Source organism: Choloepus didactylus, chromosome 4 (assembly GCF_015220235.1).
Source record: "Choloepus didactylus isolate mChoDid1 chromosome 4, mChoDid1.pri, whole genome shotgun sequence".
NCBI lineage: Eukaryota > Metazoa > Chordata > Mammalia > Pilosa > Megalonychidae > Choloepus > Choloepus didactylus.
In genome coordinates, this window is record NC_051310.1 from 147,555,864 (window position 1) to 147,575,284 (window position 19,421).

The 19,421-nt window shown below is 39.1% G+C and overlaps 1 protein-coding gene across 1 annotated transcript in view; it reads right to left on the reverse strand.

Moving 5' to 3' along the window:
- FMN1 (formin 1) overlaps window positions 1–19,421 on the reverse strand; it is a 423,214-nt gene that overhangs the window by 115,181 nt on the left and 288,612 nt on the right.

A 19,421-nucleotide genomic window follows, 5' to 3' on the forward strand; every position in this document is an offset into this window, starting at 1 on the left:
TTCTTTTTTATCTCTCTATAAATTTTTGATGGAATTAAATAGACACAAATTCCTGAAATTAGCTACTAATAAGTGATCATTGTGAGAGATGCAGAGAGATCAGACATGAAAAACCAGCACATAATAAAACATTAGAGACTTAATTCAGAATGAACTCATTTAAAGTTTAAGCACTTGTGTAACATTTTAGTGAATACAAAAGATATGGTCTTGACTGTCCTGAGATCTCGGATATCAGACTATTAAGGTCATAGGTGGTTGTTTGTTTTTGAACACCTAGAGCAAAGGAATGAAGTTTATTGAGCCTCTTAAAAAGCATGGGGATGTTAGAATAATGTAGAGGCAAGGGCCAGATTTACCAAAATCTAATGCATGTATAATTGCTTTACAGATAAAATGTACATGGGCAATTTGTAGGAAAATATAGAATGCATCTTTCTCCCTGTGAATTCAAGGACCTCTGGGCTTAGATAAGTCGATATATTTTTAGAAGAAAGGAAAGACTTCTCTAGGTCTCTGCTTGTCTTATCTAGAATTATCTCTTCTCTCCTGTTTGCTTACCTAACTCCCAATCCCCACTCTCATGGTGCCAGTTCTACCTCTTTCTCACGTACCCTCCGAGCCCAAGGACCACCTGAGGATTGTTGCAGCAATGTACAGAATTATTTGACTAAAGTAAGTTTTTGTAGGCTATCAGTAGGTTTAGGTGAGAGACAACTAGGGGTCAGATTAAAGAGGGCCTAGAATGCTAGATTAAGTTTATCCTAAAGGAATCCACTCAATAAATTCATCAAGTTGACAAATATCTTCTAAGTACCTATTACATGCCAACCATTGTACTAGACAATGGGGTTACATCAGTGAAAAAAAAAAACAAGAAAACAACAGACTAAAATCCCTGCCTTCATGGAACAGACATCATAGTGAATGGGTTGCCATCAAAAACTTCTTGAGTTTGTTCTATAGTAATTAATTGTTCCTTCCAGTAATTTGAACTGAATGCATACATGTGATATTGGTGAACTATCTTCTTTTATATTCACACACTTTCTTTCAGTCTCTCTTTAGTAAAATCAGGACAGTATAGTATCTTTCCTAGTGATTTGACAAAGAGATAGAAAGACAGAGATAGACAGACACACAGACACACACAGACACACACACACACACACACACACACAGAAACTTTTAGCTTTTTACTCCAAAATACACTTCAATCAAACTTAAAAAAAAAGCAAACTCAGAAATCAAAATCTCAGTATTAGCACACAAAGCTACACAATTTTTTCATGGTATTTTCCTGTGAACTGAATGGCTAGAGAATTATATTAATTCCTATGTATGAAGAGTAAAATAAAAACAGCAATATTTTATTACGACTAGCAACAATTCACGGACTTTGGAGGAAGAAAATCAATTATAAAAAATAGTAAAATATTAGACTTTTTTTCAGTTTCTTATTAAACGTTAGCACAAATGAAGCTACTATTTTGGGGCTATTTTCTACATATACTTTTTTTTTTTTTTTTTTTTTTTTAAGGCAGATAGAAAAGGCCACCTAAAGAAAGTTTTAAAGTTGATATAAGTCAAAAACAAGTGACAGAAATTTGAAATTAAATGCACATATTTCAGTTCTTGAGCTCTGGTCCTAAATACTAGGAGCATTTTAAGGCTTGACAAGGTAAGGAGAAAGTGAGTGATATTAGAGGAAATGTGGGTGGGGAGGCATGAAATACACTCTCAGAGGGATTTATATAGATCAGATTTTGACAGAGATTGCTAGACCCATTTTCTGCTAAATAGCCCCTCAAAGCCCCAATTTCTGGGCTCAAATCAGAAAACTGTGCGTTAATAAGCATGTTCGAATTACCTATATATAATCAAAGATGTCTTCTTTCTCTAATCTTGGTTTGGGGATTCAGATGAAATAATGTCTTCAAACATTTTTATTTCTCCTAGTGAGTGACTATTAATCCAAAAGTCAAGAATTTGTATCTAAAGTGGTTGAAAAACTTGAACGGGCAACTGGTCATTAGGAGTCAAAACACAGACCTAGGTGTACAGGGCCTGGGTTAGAATGTTACTTCTGAATAATGTAAAGCCATTGATGGACTTGCACACACAAGTGCCTCTTTGGTATGGTATGTGAAATACAGCGGTATATCTGAACATACACAGTCTAAAACAATAACACAACATCAAAAGATATCTGGAGCATTATGCGAAGTGAAAGAAGCCAGTTACAAAGGACAACACATTATAATATTGCATTTAGATGTAATGTCCAAGATAGGCAAATCTTTGGAGACAGAATGTAGATCAGTAGTTGTTTAGGGCTGGGAGGGATGAAAGATTAGGGATGACAGCTAAGGGTGCAGGGTTTCTTTTGAGGTAATGAAAATGTTTTAAAATTGATTGTGGTCATGGATGCACAACTTTGTGAATATACCAAAAGCCACTGAATTGCACACTAAATGGGTGAATTAGATGGTATGTGAGTGTATCTCAATAAAACTCTTAAAGTACTAATAAGAAAATCTAAACCTTATAATGGCTCTATAAAGAGTAAATAAATAATGTCTCATTTGTACTCCTTTTATAAAGTAATTTTTCAACTCTTAGGTAAAACTATGCCTTCATTATAACAGTTATAATACTTACCAAACCATGGAGCTGCAGTAGAAAATGAGTTTAAAATGCACATATACTTGAAAAATGAAACACATTAGTCTATGTTTGAAAAGTATTGATAAATGTTATAAAAATAAAAGATCTATTAAACAAATACTTGGACTTGACAAAAGAAATACAAGCAAGACATACAAATTAAAGAATTCGCTAAACTTTTTAAACATTAAAACAAGAGCTTTGATATATACTTAATTGTGGAATATAGCTGTGTATTTAAGTGTATCTTTATGTGTAGATATATATTTTACACATACACATCAACAATCAATACATTAGAAAGAATTTCCTCCTTGAACTATTCAATCTAAAGATGAAGTTATTTATTTTTAGTTTTCTATAACACTTGAACACTAATTTTTAGTTTCTTGATAGATAGAATCCCATGAGAACTAAATGAAATATACATGAAAAAGTACTTTCTATACTGAACAGTAAAATGCCCTCCAACAATATTCTTCCTTTAAAAATATACAAACAGTGCCAAGCCCGGCTAGATAACACATTGCAGATAGGTTTATTCTTTTAGTTTCCAGGAATAACTAAACAATCACAACAATAACCCCACAAATTATTTGAATATGTTGACATTCCTAATATTTATGTGTTTAGTAAACAAATCACTGTTCTAAATAGGTCAATGTCTTTTACATCCAAACCATCTTGAAAAAAATTGCCCATACTCACTCTATTTCTCATTCCTCACTCACTCCTAGACCCACAGAAATTTACTTTACCTTTATTATGACACTAAAGCAGCTTTTTAAAGTAATGAACCCAATGAACCCATCTTGAAGTCAGTATCTCCTTTTTTTTTAAATCTCTTTTTAGTTGACTCCCCAGAAGGATTTCACTCTTTTGACCACTTCCCCTTTCTTGAAGTACTTTCTCCCTTTACTTCTGTGTTCCCCATTCCTGGATATCCTCCTACTTCTCTGATTCCTTCATCTCCTTTGGTCACTAAATGTAAGTGTTCTTTAAGGCTTGGCACCTTGAATGTTTCTTCTCTTCTCCTATTATATTCTCTCCATAGACAATCTTATCCAGGTGAACATTTTAGGAACCATCTCGAGGACAGTAATTCCCAAATATTTTCACAATTATTTGATTGTCTCCCCCATTAGATAAAAACAGGGTATTTTGCTTAGTGTTATATCCCCAGCATCTACTTCAAAGCCTGGCCCATAAAGATACCCAATGAGTATTCGTTAGACAAATAGGTTAAAACTTATACAAATGCAGCATGGATATTAGTGCCTTAATTTGGTCCCTGTAAATGTATGCATGTGGGTGTACACACATGCACACATATACATCCATAATTGTATCTCTTTACGTGTATGTGCATAATACATGTAGATGGATGCAGGGATAAAGAAAACACAAGTAGACTGATTATCATGCCATTTTCATTCACATTCATTCATTCCATTCGTTCAGAGGTATAAGACATACATTTTTAAACATCTCAAAAGCTAGATTCAGAATTCTTAGAAAGGAAGCAATCATTATTGGAAACAGAATCCTTGATAAATATTTAGAGTTGAACACCCTTCAATCCTCAGACAAGGGTCTGGATGAGTGTTGTCTGGTATCCTGGCTTCAAGGGAATGCACATTCTGTTTTTCATAACAGAGGAAGAAGAGTTTGGCTCTCTTTAAGAAGGAAAGATGGATACAGACAGATAATGGTAGGAAGAAAAGGAAACAACTTAGATTGGAGAAGGCCGACCTCTTTGGCCTTCCCACAGCTTCACTAAAGCCTACGAACTCACAAATGCTTACCGTGAGTCAGTGTGGGTTGTGAATACTAAAGCAGGGATGAATTTTATGCTGGGTTTTGACCTAGTGTAGAACAAATACACCTTATGAGGAGGAAGAGGTACCCCCTTCTTCCCACCCATGCACTCTGTATTCCTCCAATCCCCTTTCCTTCAACTCTTAGGAATAGCTTTGTTTTTTGTTTTTTAACAGAGATGGGACATTGGAGTAAATTGCTCTTAGATCACAGAAGACCGGGTGGTTCCTAGTCCTACTATGGGTGTATGTATGAGTTGTACAAATCCTCATACAGTCAAAATAGCTATCAAGTACTGCTATATGCTACTGTGCTAAATGTTGGGGTCACAAAATTTAATAATACCTACTGGTTATCTCTCCTTTAAAACATACATAGTCTAGAAACAGTGAGAGACAAGGAATTCACCTATATGTGGGGTCATGGAACATTGGGTAGGGGCTTTTAAATCAGATTGGGGTTGGTGTGGTGGCCAGCCTAAGCCCTTCAGAAGAGATAACTTATGAGTGGAATCACCACAGTCAAGGAGGACTTTGGCAGCCAGCCAAGAAGCATGAAAGGCTAGGAAAACTGTCTCAGGAAGAGGAAATATCATGAGCAAAAGTAAAGCATTATGAGAATATACAGGCCATTTGGGGTAACTTAAGTGGTATAGTAAGTCTGGAGCTCAGAGTCATAGACCATTTTTCCTCCCCAGGTCTCTAGCGTCCTATTGCCCTGATTTTGATTAAAAAGAGCTTCTGTGAGGCCAAAACCCTAACCCCAAAGGTCTCCCAGGTTAGAGGCTGAGGGGAGTAGTAAGCACTTGACCTGCTGGATTAGCATTTTTCTTCCATCCATGTTGGTGGGTTCTGGATAAATCTTGAGACCTTGGACCAGACAAGGTCTTTCAGAGAAAGACTCCTGAAAATTTAGGAGTGATATAAACTTTAGTACAGGTGCTTACAGTTTCATAGGTATTTTTCCATATCTCTCTAACATACTGTTACATAGTATATCAGATGGTAGTAAGTGCTATGATGAAAAATAAAGTAGGGAAAGGAGGCTAGAAAGTGCCATAGAAAGGGGGCTTGCAATTTTAAATAAAGCTGTGCAAAAAAGCCTGACTGTGAAGCTATTTGACTAGAGACTTAGCCAGAATGAGGGAGAGAGCTGTGAGGATATCTGTGGAAAACGACCTGGGCAGAGAAAAGAGGAAGTACGTGAGCTTCAAGACCCAGCAATGAGGCAACGTGACTAAAGCAGAACAGCACAGGGAAAGCGGTGAAGGATGGGGCCGAGAGGAGGCAGTGGCCAGACCTCGTGGGGCCTTTTTGGCCCTTTTTAGGACTTTATTCTTCTTCTGAATCAGATAGGAGATTGCGGACTATTCTGAGCAGAGGAGCACCACTTTGGCTGTAGTACTGGAACAAACTGCATGGGGCAAGGGTAGAAGAGGGAAAGACGCTAGGTGAGAGGGAGTCTTGGCGTGGACCAGGGTGGCAGCAGACAGACATGAGGCCAATATGGCCGAACCACGGTGAGGAAGCAGGAAGAGTGGAACCTGCTCAGGTCAAACAGGTAGGCAGGGTAACGTCTGAGGGTCTTGTAGGACAAGGTGAGGAATTTGGATTTACTTCTGAGGCCAGGAGAAATCCACTGCAGGATTTTATGCAGGCTTCGACTTGAGTAACTGGATGGATGGTGTTACCATTAAAAAACAGGGAAGACCAGAGAAGGAACAAGTCTGAGGGGAAAAATCAAGAGTGCTATTTGGGACATGTTAAGTTTGAGATCCCAATTAGACACTCAAATTATATATAAAAGCCTGCAGTCTAGGAGGCATGGCAGGGATAGAAAAACATGATGGGGAGTCATTGGCATAAAAATGGTATTTAAAGCCATGGAAATAGATGGATTGCTAGGGAGAGAAGGCAGCTAGATAAGAGAAGGGGTTGTAAGCAGTGGAGGAGACAAGGACAAAGGATGGAGGATGAACAGGTAAGTAGAACATCAGGGGTGTGGTATCACATGATATGAGAGGAAAAACAGTATTGCAAGAAGGAGAGAGCAGTCAACTCTGTGCAGTATTGCTGTAAGGTCAAATAAAGTGAAGATAGAAAAGTGATTACCAAGTCTAGCAACATGAAGGGCACCAGTGCTTTTGAAAGTGGTTCTAGTGGAGTATGAGGGGGGGTGGGTGGGTAGAGAGAAGCTCGATTGGCAAGGGGTGAGGTCATTGGAGACAGATTCTATAACCACTTGTTTAAGCAGTTATTCTAGAGAAAGAACAGCAGAATGGGCAAGGAGTTGGAGGTAGGCCTAAAAGTTAGCTCCAGTTCCCCCTGCCAGGAACTAAAGGTCAAAGGAGGCCATGGAATGGTTGTTTACCTAGTGTCTCTAATACAGGATCAGTTCTTATCTATTTGGGATGTTTTAAATGCAGTTTCCTTTGATGGCAACAGGACTCCTTAGAAACACTCTTCTTTTAATCCTTCAGGAAAATTCGCAGAGGTCTTCTCTCACAAAAATCATTCTGTACAAGTTCTCTAGGGTAACTCTATGATCAAGTGCAAGACAGCCCTTCAAAGAGTGGGTTCCTCCTTTCTCCAGAGGAATATTTTGTAAAAATAAATCCACCAGGAAGCTTGAGCCCAGGGGAATCCCATGATGCTGATTCACTCTCACAGAGGGAGGCTTCCCAAGATCAAATTCACCTTAATGTCTCATGATCATGAGTATCCTCCATGAAAAAATTTAAGCAGAAGTGACAGGGCCAAGTGAGGATGTGCCAACATACTTTAAGACTTTTGGAAAGACTTGCAAAGCAGGGCCACCAACTACAGCCTTTGCATGGTATTGTCTAAAGCACTGTTCAAAGGTCCCTCCTATCAAACATCACTGAGTCAGAATTTCCACTGTGATGATTATGTGGTTATGTGCGGTTTTGGTCTGCGAGAAATTAGCATGAAAAATATTCATTAATCACCTACCCGTGACTAGGCCTAAATATAGATGGATTGGACATGGTTTGATTTATAGGGTGTTAAAACATTCATCCATTTATTCAAAAACATCCCTTTCACTGGTCCCATGGAAATCACCACCATGGGAACCCTTCTTCGGAATGAAGATGTTAACTCCAGAAGATTTCTTTTAAAATGCATATATATTAATTAAAAAGGGAAACATGATTAAAGCAATCATAAAATTAATTATGAATCATAATCAGTGGCTGTTCAAGTTGAAGAAATGGGGTAAAAGTAAAATGGTAGCTACTCTAATAGGGATAATTAAATGATTGAGCAGTTTGCTCAGTCTTAGAATAAGTACCTGGCTCATCTTGAAGACAGACTAGTTCCAGGGGCTCCCAGGCCAGCAGGAGACAGCTTGGATGGCCATTCCTTGCCTTAAATTGTTAATATTTAGGCTCCTTAATGTCAGCACTGAGGACGTGTGTGTGTGTGTGTTTGGGGTGGGGGGAGGGGGGCAGTGTTAAGAGGCATTTTGGAATCTGTTACACCTAGCCCTTCCCAGGACGTACTGTTAATTTGTCACCATTTCAACTACCTTATTCCTCAGAATGAGCCCTGCCCAGAATTTTCCCCTTCCCTCTAACAATTACACCTGACCCCCCATCCTTCTTAACACCATCATACATTCACATCCACGTAACCAAATGATAGTCCCCCATCATAGACGTCACCAGCCCACTTTCTCTAACCTGCCAGGCTCTGGGATGTAGGCTACTGGAGGCTGCTGGACCAGGAACTTTCCCTGGGCCATAACTCAAGAGAGAGGTAGGATCACTGACAGGTTTACAGGAGAGCACAGCTTTAAATAGCTGAGGTCAGTGTCTGGAGGCTTCCTGTTAACACCACTAGCAGTGTCCAGCAAACAAGACTATTGGCCCATTGTTACACACTCTAAACTATTTCTGATTTTTACTTTTATTTTCAAACACGTCCTAAGAACTCCTGACTCCCAGCGAATTGACAGTGCAGTCCTCTTTATACAAAGCCTTGTTTATAGACCACAATTCTGGCAGATTTATAAGTGTCTGGAGTTTTAAAAGATGATTGCTTAATAGGCATTAAGTGAGGCACATAGGACTTTGTAAATATTTTAGCTGGAATAGGGGATTTTTTGTAAACTCCTGAGCCAAATATTGCATTAAATCTGAAGACAGTGGCAAACTGATTAGCAGTAGTTGCCAACTTCATGCTTTGCCAGTGATTCCCATGGCCAAGACGAGATACCAGAATCCATCCACCAGTGTAGGTTGTGTGTTTTAAAATAGCTTAACCTTTTTGTTTCTCTTTTCCTTTTGCCTTTCCATCTTTTCTTCTTTATTTTTCTTGTGGTTTATTTAGACATAAACACTTTCCAGGGTAGAAATTACAGTTAACATGACTAACTAGTAAAGGCTGATATGGGAACATGGACCCGGAGGTCCCAGAAGTGTCGGAAGGCTTGCAGCTGTCCCGGCTGAGCAATGTGGAAACAGGTTCCTTTTTGCTAATGGGCTTATGTTTCTTAATCGCTGGTCTCTGCAGCCAGCTGTTGCACTGCTGGAAGGGAAGTAGTCCTAAAATCGGCACTGCCGCCTCTCCCACTTGCTGATTTTCTTGAACTAGTCTATCTTCAAGATGAGCCAGGTACTTGTTCTATGACTGATAGCCATTTAATTACCCCTATTAGAGTAGCTACTGTTTTATTTTTACCCCATTTCTTTGACTTGAACAGCCACTGATTATGATTCATAATTAATTTTATAATTGCTTTAAGGAAGAAAAATAAAATAATTCATTAAATGTACACCTCAGTTTTAAAACTCAGCCTGAATTTAAGACATTCAATTTAGAGGTGGGTGAGAGCTTAGGAGACCTGAGAGTGTGTCCTGGATTGGGAGAAAAAAATTAGGTATTTGTAATTCCAAGGTATATTGCCTTGTAAACAGGGGGTACCAGATATTTGTTGATTCTCCTTAAAGTGTCACAATCAGGAAGGGCTATAAAGATGTTTGTGAATCTGCAGAACAGCTGGATGGCAAATCATGAGGCTTCCTAACCCTATCAGACAGATGGATAATTATGTTTAATCACTGTTCTTAGGAACAGCTAGATTCCTGTTTCTGGCAGAAAAGAAGCCAGAAGAGTAAATAGGAGTAAATTTCTCCCATAGAAAATAGGGGTAATACTTGCCCTTAAAATGTGTTTATAAATGACTTGATATTTCAATGAGTTTATTTAAAATTAGCAGCTAACTCAGTGCATTGAATAAATATTTGCTGAACAAATGACTCGACTGAAAAGGTCAAACAAGGTCCCTCTTCATAATTTGCAGTTTTTATTTTTTGTTTTTTGTTTTGGATACCTGGAGATTTGATGGAGTTTTTAAAGGGCATCAAAGGGTTATGAAAATTAGTTTAAAAACACAGTCAAATTAGCAGTTTTAGAACATCTGCAGTTATAGATTTTCCTTGGGCTTTTTCTCCTTCTGTTTGCCTGGACATATTGACTTTTATGGCTGTATTCAATAATTCTTTGAAAACCATACCAAGTTCTCAATCTGTATGATAAAAACAAATACCCCTCCATAAAAGCATCTTATACCTCAGTCTGCTTTAAAAGTGTAAAAGCGTTTGCTCCTCACAAGAACTGTGTATGAGTTCGGTCCATTCTTAGGTAAGGATGAGTCAATGGTGGAGTCAGGATCTGAACTTACCGGTGTCAGACCCCCAGCCCTGTGCCATCCTGCCTCCTATCCTACCATCTCCAAGGAATTTCTGGAAAAAATGTGGGTTACTTGAGAAAGTGCATTGAAAACTGTAAGGAACTAGGTCAATGTAAGCGAACCATCACTGAGTACCAGTACTGGAAGAGACTCTAGAAGACAGATCATCTGACCCCTTTGTTTTATATGGGAAAATTGAAGGTCTGGGGGGGGTTGGGTGGAGATTGGGTGACTAAGTGGCACAGGGGGGCCTGAAGCAGAGGTGGGTAAATGATCTTTCCAGGGGTACCTAAAAAACAGAGTCATGGTCTATGGTCCATCTAACAGCCACAAAGAAGCTACTAAACAAAAACTGGGAGAGAATCAGATAAGGGCATAGACAAAACTCTAATCCTCCCCTTTGCTGGGGCTAAACAAGTCTTTCCTCTAACTTCTCTTATTTGGTTGTCAGACATGAAGAGTTGTGATTGTGAATTGTGAATCTTCTATGGAGTCCAAGATACACAATTTACTTGGGCAGAAAAATATTTTAATAGTCACAAAACCACCCACAATCTATTTCTGTGAAGAAAATGTTCTGACCAGACACAAGTTTATGGTAATGTAGCTTGAGCACTGGCATGGCAATCAAAAACACAAGGAGTTCTATGCCTGGGGGTGGGGGGGGGTGATCCAATCTTGGAGACTTTCTCGCTTACTTTTCTTCCTATAGATACTTCCTATCTCAGAGAACTTGTTTTCTCCCCTATATGTGCCTGCCCTATCCACTCCAAAAGATGAAGCTCAATATACAGGTAAAATGTCATTGTCATAACCACACTGATAACTTTTTCTTTATGAGAAAGTCTGAGAAAGTTTACACTTTGAATGGAAAATATAAAAGATACTCTGTTCATAGACTTGCCAAATTAAGGCTACCACCTTCCATTCCTCCTCCCTGAATCCTGAGGTATGCTGAAAGTCAGCAGCTGGAAGGCTATTCTCTGTTTTCCCTGGGGTTTTTTTCCTACCCTTGAGTTGAATTCTTATCAAAAGTGGTGGTGTTGTTGCTAAACTTGTCTATGCCAGTACTTTTCATTGCAATTACATAATTTAACTGATGGTAAACTATAGAGATATAACTGTGAAAAGTGCTGTTTTCATAAATTTAAATAGGAAAAGCTAAAACATGGCTGTCAAAAATAGACATGGGAGACCAGTGGAGGCTGGGAGACCTGGGCAACTAAACGCAATGTGGTACTCAGGACTGGATCCTGGAACAGAGAGAGGACATTGGTTGAAAACCTGGTGAAATCCAAACAAAATCTGGAATTTAATTAATAGTAATGCATTGGTATCAGTTTCTTAGTTTTGACAAACACATCACGATAATGTAAGATGCTAACAATGGGGGATATTGGGTAAGGGATATATGGGAACTCTCTGAACTATCTTTGCAATTTTCTCTAAGTTTAAAATTATTCCAAAATAAAATATTAATATAAAAAGTAGGTGTGGATAAGAAAGTTATTAGAGATTGAGAACAATTATAAATATGTACAAAGATCCCATGGTTATATTTGCAAGTGCCATCACTCCACTTAAAAAAAAAAACAAAAACAAAAGGGCAATCAGATGGATGTGGCGTATATAAGGAAGACCCACAGAACTCCATTCAACAAGATTCATACTTCGAGACAAGGCTTCAGCCCTGCATCAAAAGACTGATAAATGTTGCTATATTTAACTTGTTTTAAAGTAAAAGGCTAAAGGGTGCAAGTATAATTTCCTACTATTCCTGATTTTTGCCAACTTTTTTCCAGTAACTGACAATACTGGATAAGAGCTGCTACTGTATAAAGATTACTTTTAGATATTATCAATGCTAGAATTTTTGAGGCATAGGTTAATTCAAGAGCAGATTCTTGTGAGTTACGTAGAAAGAGAATACCTGAGATTCACACCTGACATAATTTTACGGTTGACTTTTACATCCTATAAATGCTCAGAATTTCAGTGATCTTTAGTTGTTCTAATTAAGTCTGTGGAAGAACCCAATATGCTTACTGAATAAGTAGAAATGTAGAATGCAACGAAATAGCCCAATAATAATCTTAGAGATGCAGGGTTGGAATGTGCCATTCTAACGGTATCTACCCTACCCATCAACAATAACATAATCTTCCAATCAGGGGCTTGAATAAATCAGTGGTGAAGAACCTAATACCCAAGACCATCAATTTTCCCTTTGGATGGCTCTAAAATCTGTCTCTCTAAATCTTCTACCCACTGATACTTGTTTGACATCTTTGGCCAAAAGAAAGCAATCCAATCTCTCTAGAATAGGAAGGTCAGCAATTATTTGGAGTTGAGTCTTTTCTATCATTTACTCATTTGTTCATTCATCCTTTCATTCACTTAGCAAATATTGACTGACCCCCCTCTTCTGTGGCAGATACTGGCTGGCACAGTAGATATAAACACTAAAAACAAAAACAAAAACAAAAACCTATTAGATCCCTGCTGTCTGGACCAAGCTTACATTCTGGAGTGGAGAGAGAAAAAATACATAAATAAACAGAAAATAATAGCAATATCAAGGTAGGGGAATGTACTAGAGAATAATTGGGTGGTCATGGAAGAACCAAGGCATGGGAATATCTGTAAGAAAAGCATTCTAGGCAGAGAGAAGGGCTACTCAAAGGTTCCAAAGCAGACACCAGCTTGCCACATTAGGACAGAAAGAAGGCCAAGGTAGCTGGAGTGTAGTGACAGTGGTAGTGGTAGCATGGGATGGGACTAGAAAAGTAGACATGGTCAAATTAAGTAGAAACTTAAGGGATGTGGTTATAAGCTTGGATTTTATTCCAAGAGCAATGAATGAGAAACGACAAAGTGGCACATCCTGTCCGGTGGGTGGCGACTTGGTTAAACGTAGGGCAAGAGTGGAGCAGAGAACCCTGTTAGGGTCTGTTGTCCTGGTCCAGGTGAGAGAAGGTGGTGGTCTGGACTAGAATTGTGGTGTGGAGGTGGTGAGCGATGGACTAATTCAGGATGTTTTGAAGGCAGAGTCAACAGGACTTGCTGATGGACTGGATGTTGAATCAAGGATTAGCATTATATTTTTGGCTTAAATTCCTCAAAGGGGTTTTCTTCATATGATCCTAGTTCATCCTCTTGAACAATCAGCGAGGCAGGTAGTAATACTTTCATTTTTATATGAGGATACTGAGATGTGGAGGGACCAAACGACTTGCTTGTGAAGCAAGAATGTGAATTCATGACTTCTGATTTGGACTGTTTCATGATAGTAGCTTTTGTGTCAATATTTTATGTCTCATGTCAAAGGGGAAAAAAAATACAAAGATTCTATTAACTAGATTGATTTATAAATGGAGGATAGAAAGAGAGCAATGCATACTGAGAGGAGGAAAACAGGACAACGTAATTCATCCTTCCCACCGAGAGATGTCACAATCATGGCTTCAAAGGAAAACACAAACTACTTCCATTAATTAAACAGATGATTCAGGTTTCAGTTTCTGTATCTTCTCTCTTTTCCGTACAACTTGTCTTTGAAGGCATTGCATTTGGGAAATGTGTGACCTTTACCCACCGTGCTGCACTTAATTGAATACTCTGATTAAAAGTCACCATGCTGATTACCATTTTAAAAACACTGCCTTTCTGAAATACTTAACCTAGTTCCCTAGGTCTGTTTTACTGAAATCATTTTATGGAAATAAATCATATCAAAGTTTTTTTTTATTATTATTTCTAAAACTTTGCTTTCAAAACTAAATATTTTTAACACCATGGCAACATGATCAGGACTCTGGCTAATGTATCCAGTCTCACAACAGAGTTCAGACTCCGTGAACTACTGCCACGGACAAATGGGCTGTGAAGGAGGAAAGAGCTAAAAAATTAGGCATGGTCAATAATCACTCAAGTCTTGTCTTCTGGAGCTTCCTAAAAGTGATAAATTAGCCAGACCTATCCTAATGGATCTGTCCCCATTCCCCTCTTTAGAACACCCCAACATGTACTGAGCAAACTACAGATTGCATGGCTTCTGGATGAGTTTAAATAATACCTCTAGCACCTTCTAAAACACTTCCTTATTCATTATCTCAGCTGACCCTTGTAATATTCCTTTTGCTGTTCCAAAGATCATCACCACTATTTTCAGCTAAAGTTTGCAGAGGTTAAACAATCTATCAAAGTTACGTGGCTTAACAAGCGATTAGTAAGTGGCCAAACTTTTTTTTTTTTTTTAATTTTGAAATAAATTCAAAGTTACATGAATAGTTGCAAAAACAATACTAGCCCCATACACAGAATTCCATCATACCCTGACTCCCCTCCCCTGATAGCTCAGTCCACCAACTTTAACATGCTGTCACATCGTTATTTCTTTCCCTCCCTCCCTCCCTATCATCCATCATCTATTGCTCTGTCTTCTGAACATGAGAGTTAGCTGCACACATCCTTGAACATACACTATAATTCACGTATGTACTTCCCATGAACAAGAACATTCTTTTATTTCCATTAAGCGCAGCTAAGAAGTATGAGAGATTCAACAATGATACAATGCTTACATTCTATATTTCCTTTTCCTTATGTCTCAACTGTGTCCCTTCGAGCCACCTGTCCTCCACCCTCCAGTCCCATCCAAGTTCATCCTTAGCATTCAATTGTCGTCTAGTTAGACTGTCTTTTTTTTTTTTTTTTCTTTTTTCAGTGCTGGAAACATATATACAGCCTAAATCTTCCCATTCCACCCCCTCCCTACCCTTCCATTAGTGGGATTAATCACATTTAGAATGATGTAATGCTCTTTCCCACCATCCATTACTAGAAATTTCCCTTCACCTCAAACAGCAACCCTACACTCCTTTCTTAACTCCCCATTGCCCCTTCCCCCATTTCTCTTAACCCAAACTCTACTTTTCATCTTGATGGTTATATTCTCTGATAATTTCTTTGTGTTTACTGTGGGGCTTAAAATTAACCTCTTAAATCCCTATCAATTTTGTTTTTCTTTGATACCACCTTCACTTCAATAGGGTACATAAACTATGTTCCTATACTCCTTCAGTCCCCCACCTTTATATAGTTGTCTAAAATTACATATTTTACATTGAGTTCAAAACCACTGATTTGTCCTTAGAGTTTGTGTATTTTTTATCATGTAGGAAGTAAATAGTGGAGTTACAGTTCAAAAATTATTGACTTCTATTTGTATTTCATTGTGTTTAGAGAATGTTCTTTGAGTACATTCAAATTTTTTTTTTTTTTTTTTTTAATTTCTTGAGGCTTGTTTTATGTCCCAGCTTATGGTCCCTTCTGGAGAAAGATCCATGATCACTAGAGAAAAATGAGTGTTCTGGTGATCTGGGATGTAAGGTACTATATATGTCTGTTAAATTCTCTATATCTCTTTCTCCTTTCTTTGTCTCTCTGTTGGTAGGGCTTCCTTTAGAATCTGAAGTAGGGCAGGTCTTTTATTGGCAAAGTCTCTCAGCATTTGTTTGTGAAAAATTTAAGCTCTCCCTCAAATTTGAAGGAGAGTTTTGCTGAATAAAGTATTCGTGGCTGGAAATTTTTCTCTCTCAGAATTTTAAATATGTCATGCCACTGCCTTCTCGTCTCCATAGTGGCCGCTGAGTAGTCACTACTTAGTCTTATGTTGTTTCCTTTGTATGTGGTGAATTGCTTTTCTCTTGCTGCTTTCAGAACATGCTCCTTCTCTTCAGTATTTGACAGTCTGATCAGAATATGTCTTGGGGTGGGTTTATTTGGATTTATTCTATTTGGAGTTCGCTGGGCATTTATGCTTTGTGTGTTTATATTGTGTAGAAGGTTGGGGAAGTTTTCAATTTCTTTGAATACTCTTTCTAGACCTTTACCCTTCTCTTCCCCTTCTGGGACACCAATGAGTCTTAAGTTTTGACGTTTTATTTTATCTATCGTATCCCTGAGATCCATTTCGATTTTTTTTATTTTTTTCTCCATTCTTTCTTTTGTTCTTTCATTTTCTGTTCTGTGGATTTCTAGGACACTGAGATGTTGTTCAGCTTCCTCTAGTCTTGTATTGTGAATATCCAGAGTCTTTTTAATTTGGCCAACAGTTTCTTTTATTTCCATAAGATCTTCTTTTTTTTATTTACTCTTGCAATGTCTTCTTTATGCTCTTCTAGGGTCTTCTTTATGGCACTTATATCCTGGGCCATGGTCCTCTTGATGTCCTTTAAACCCTATGCCATGTTTTCTTTCTTCGATTGTAGTTCTTTGATTAATTGTGCGAGGTACAGTGTTTCTTCCGAAATCTTGATTTGTGTGTTTGGAGCTGGATTCTCCATATCGTCTGGTTTTATCATATGCATTAAGATTTTCTGTTGTTTTTGGCCTCTTGGCATTTGTTTTGCTTGATAGGGTTCTTTCAAGTTGTATCAAAAAAAAGGATATTGATCTAATTTTTCAGAGACACAGTTTGGTGATGTACACTTTCTCTAACTAACCAGCAGATGGCGTCTGTGAGTCACCTATATCCCTCAAGTCAGTTCTCAACCTTTTTTCCACGGTGTGTGGGGAAATGATTCTTGTGGGTTCAGTTGGAGAACTCAGTTTGGGTGTGTTGCTGGAGCCATCTGACCTGAATGTGGGACATGTGTACGGGTGGCCAGGGAGGAAGGGTAGTTCTACTGTTCAAATCTCCCAGGTTCCAGGAGATTCAAGGCCGCTGCAAGAGTCTAAGCCTTCATTTCAGTTCAGCCCCAGACCCTCTCTCTCACTGTCCCACAAACCACTGGACTTGGCATAGCGCCGCTGGGTTCTCCGAGCAGGTCTCCCCTCCCAGCCGCGATCCTCCCTCAGCCGAGGGAATGCCGTGCTACATCACCAGTGTGCGCCGTACCTCAAGGGAAGCCCTGGGCCGCCGGGCTGTGCCGCGGGGCTCTCAGCTCATTTCAGAATGCAGAATGTCTGAGGCTGTCTTTACTGCAATGCCTTGCGGGCTGAGAACAGCTGAGGTTTTCTCCACAGAGAGCGAGTGAAGGACAGAAAAACTCCCAGGTTCACCCGTCAGCCAGAGATAGCACCTGATCCTCTGGGCTCCCTATCCTGAGACAGATATGTTCCCCGATTCTCCCAAGGTCAGTTGTCACCAAAAGCCTCTGTCTGCTTGTTGAGGATTCGCTGTCTGTATTGAGCAGTTAATATTAAAAGCTCACTTGGAGCTGGGCTGAGAAAGTGCACAGCGCGGCTTCCATGAGGGAGGGGCTCTCGGCTCTAGGTTCTCGGCTCTCAGCGCGGGTCTGCAGTTTCACTTACAGATTTTATGCTGTGATCTCGGGCATTCCTCCCAATTCATGTCGGTGGATGTTGAGTGTATAGTCACGTTTGTCTCCCCGCTGTTATTCCAGGTTATTTACTGGTTTTTTGTTTATTTATGAATTGTTCTGGGGGAGACTAAGTCTTCCACTTCTTTCTATGCCACCATCTTCCGATACATATTCTTTAAACATCATCTGAGCCCCACAAGGAGTCCCCGCAATGATGAGTGTGATGTTTTGTCCTCTTTTTCACCAACAACATGCATTTCCATTCCATGGAAGTGGTGTTCCAGAATTCCAGACCACCCACCGCGTGGGCTCCCCCTTCTACCATTCTTTCTGCCCTTTCCCATCTCAGCAACTCCGAGGGAGGAGTCAGGCTCCTGCTAACAGCTATCTCCTTTCCTCCCTCCTGCTCCTGCCTTAAATTCTTGGAGTGTGTGTGTGTGGGGGGTGGGTGGGGGAGAGGCTATCTTCCTTTAAATCAGGGAGCTGTTTTTCAGCCAAACTAAACTTTAACCTTGCATCTTCTAAACCTCAGTCCAGTACTCATTGAATATACCAGCTTTTGCTGCTGAACTTTAAACAACCACTTACAAATGTTATGTGGTTTGTTGTTTCTGTTTTTATCTGTATATTTAAAAAAGTTATATGTGTACATAGTTTAAAGAGTACATGCACTTTATGAACTCTAAGAATGGCAGTTTCTGTCTCTCTTCCACTAATTTCCCCCAATTCCTTGCCCCCAGAGTCAACCACTTTTACCTGGTTATTTTGCAACTTCATTGCATGCCTCTAACAAACTTTGATCTGTTTTCTTTTATTCATCTGTTTATGTACCATAAAGGATGCAGCTCTCTTTCCACCCCCACCCCACCCCCCGCCCATGCCCACCACACATGTGTACCCTTCCCATTCTCCCAACATAGCACTACCATGACTTGGGTAGAACAGTATTCAGGGTTGACATTATGATTATACAAAAACAACTCCCAGTCTCCAGCTGATATATGTAGTTAGCTCTAATTACTTTTCCTTTACTACACAATTACTCTCCAACTCTCCCCCAGCCCCACCCCAGGGTTATTTTTTTTTCTAATTTTCTGTTTTCTATGCATTTCTCTCTAAATGAACCCCAAACTCATTGCTAGTCGTGTAAACTCTTGTCAGAACATTTATCTATATCAGATGCATTAATTGTATATTCCTTAAGAATCTTCTCCAGGATTCTTTTGACCTAATTGCATCTGGAATGTTTGCTTTGCATGCCTGGCTGTGATGCTGGTCTCTCTATCCTGGAGATTCCCTTCACATTCCTTCCTCATGGCTTTTAAAAATTTCCTGGAAACCGTGTCTTTGTCTTTCTTGGTAAAGCATATTCTCAAGTAGCATTTTGAGGATCATTGTATAAGTGAGAATTTTTTTGAGTATTGAAGATGTGTGAAAATACTTTTATTCTACCCACATATTTGATTGAGAGTTTGGTTGAGTATAGGATTCTGGAATAACTTTCCTTCAGAATTTGGAAATACTGATCATTGCTGGCTTGCAGTATTGCTGTTGACAAGTCTGAAGCCATCCTGCTTTTGTGATTCTCTGCGTGTGACCTGTTTCCACATGCCCCACCTCCTTCTAGAAGTGTGTAAGCCTTTTTTTGGTTGTCCTGAGTATTCTGAAATGTCACAACAATGATATTGATTTGTTTTATACATTGTGTGGGGTTCTCTGTGGGCCTTTTAAAATTGGTAACTCTTATCCATAATTTTGGGAAATTTTCTTGAATTTTCCTGCATGGAGTCAGGGCTGGTCCTGAGCATAATGGAATTGCCTGTTTAGCAGTGTGACTTGACAAGTCCTGAACAGCATCCCTTATCTTCCTCATCTATGTCAGAACCATTACAG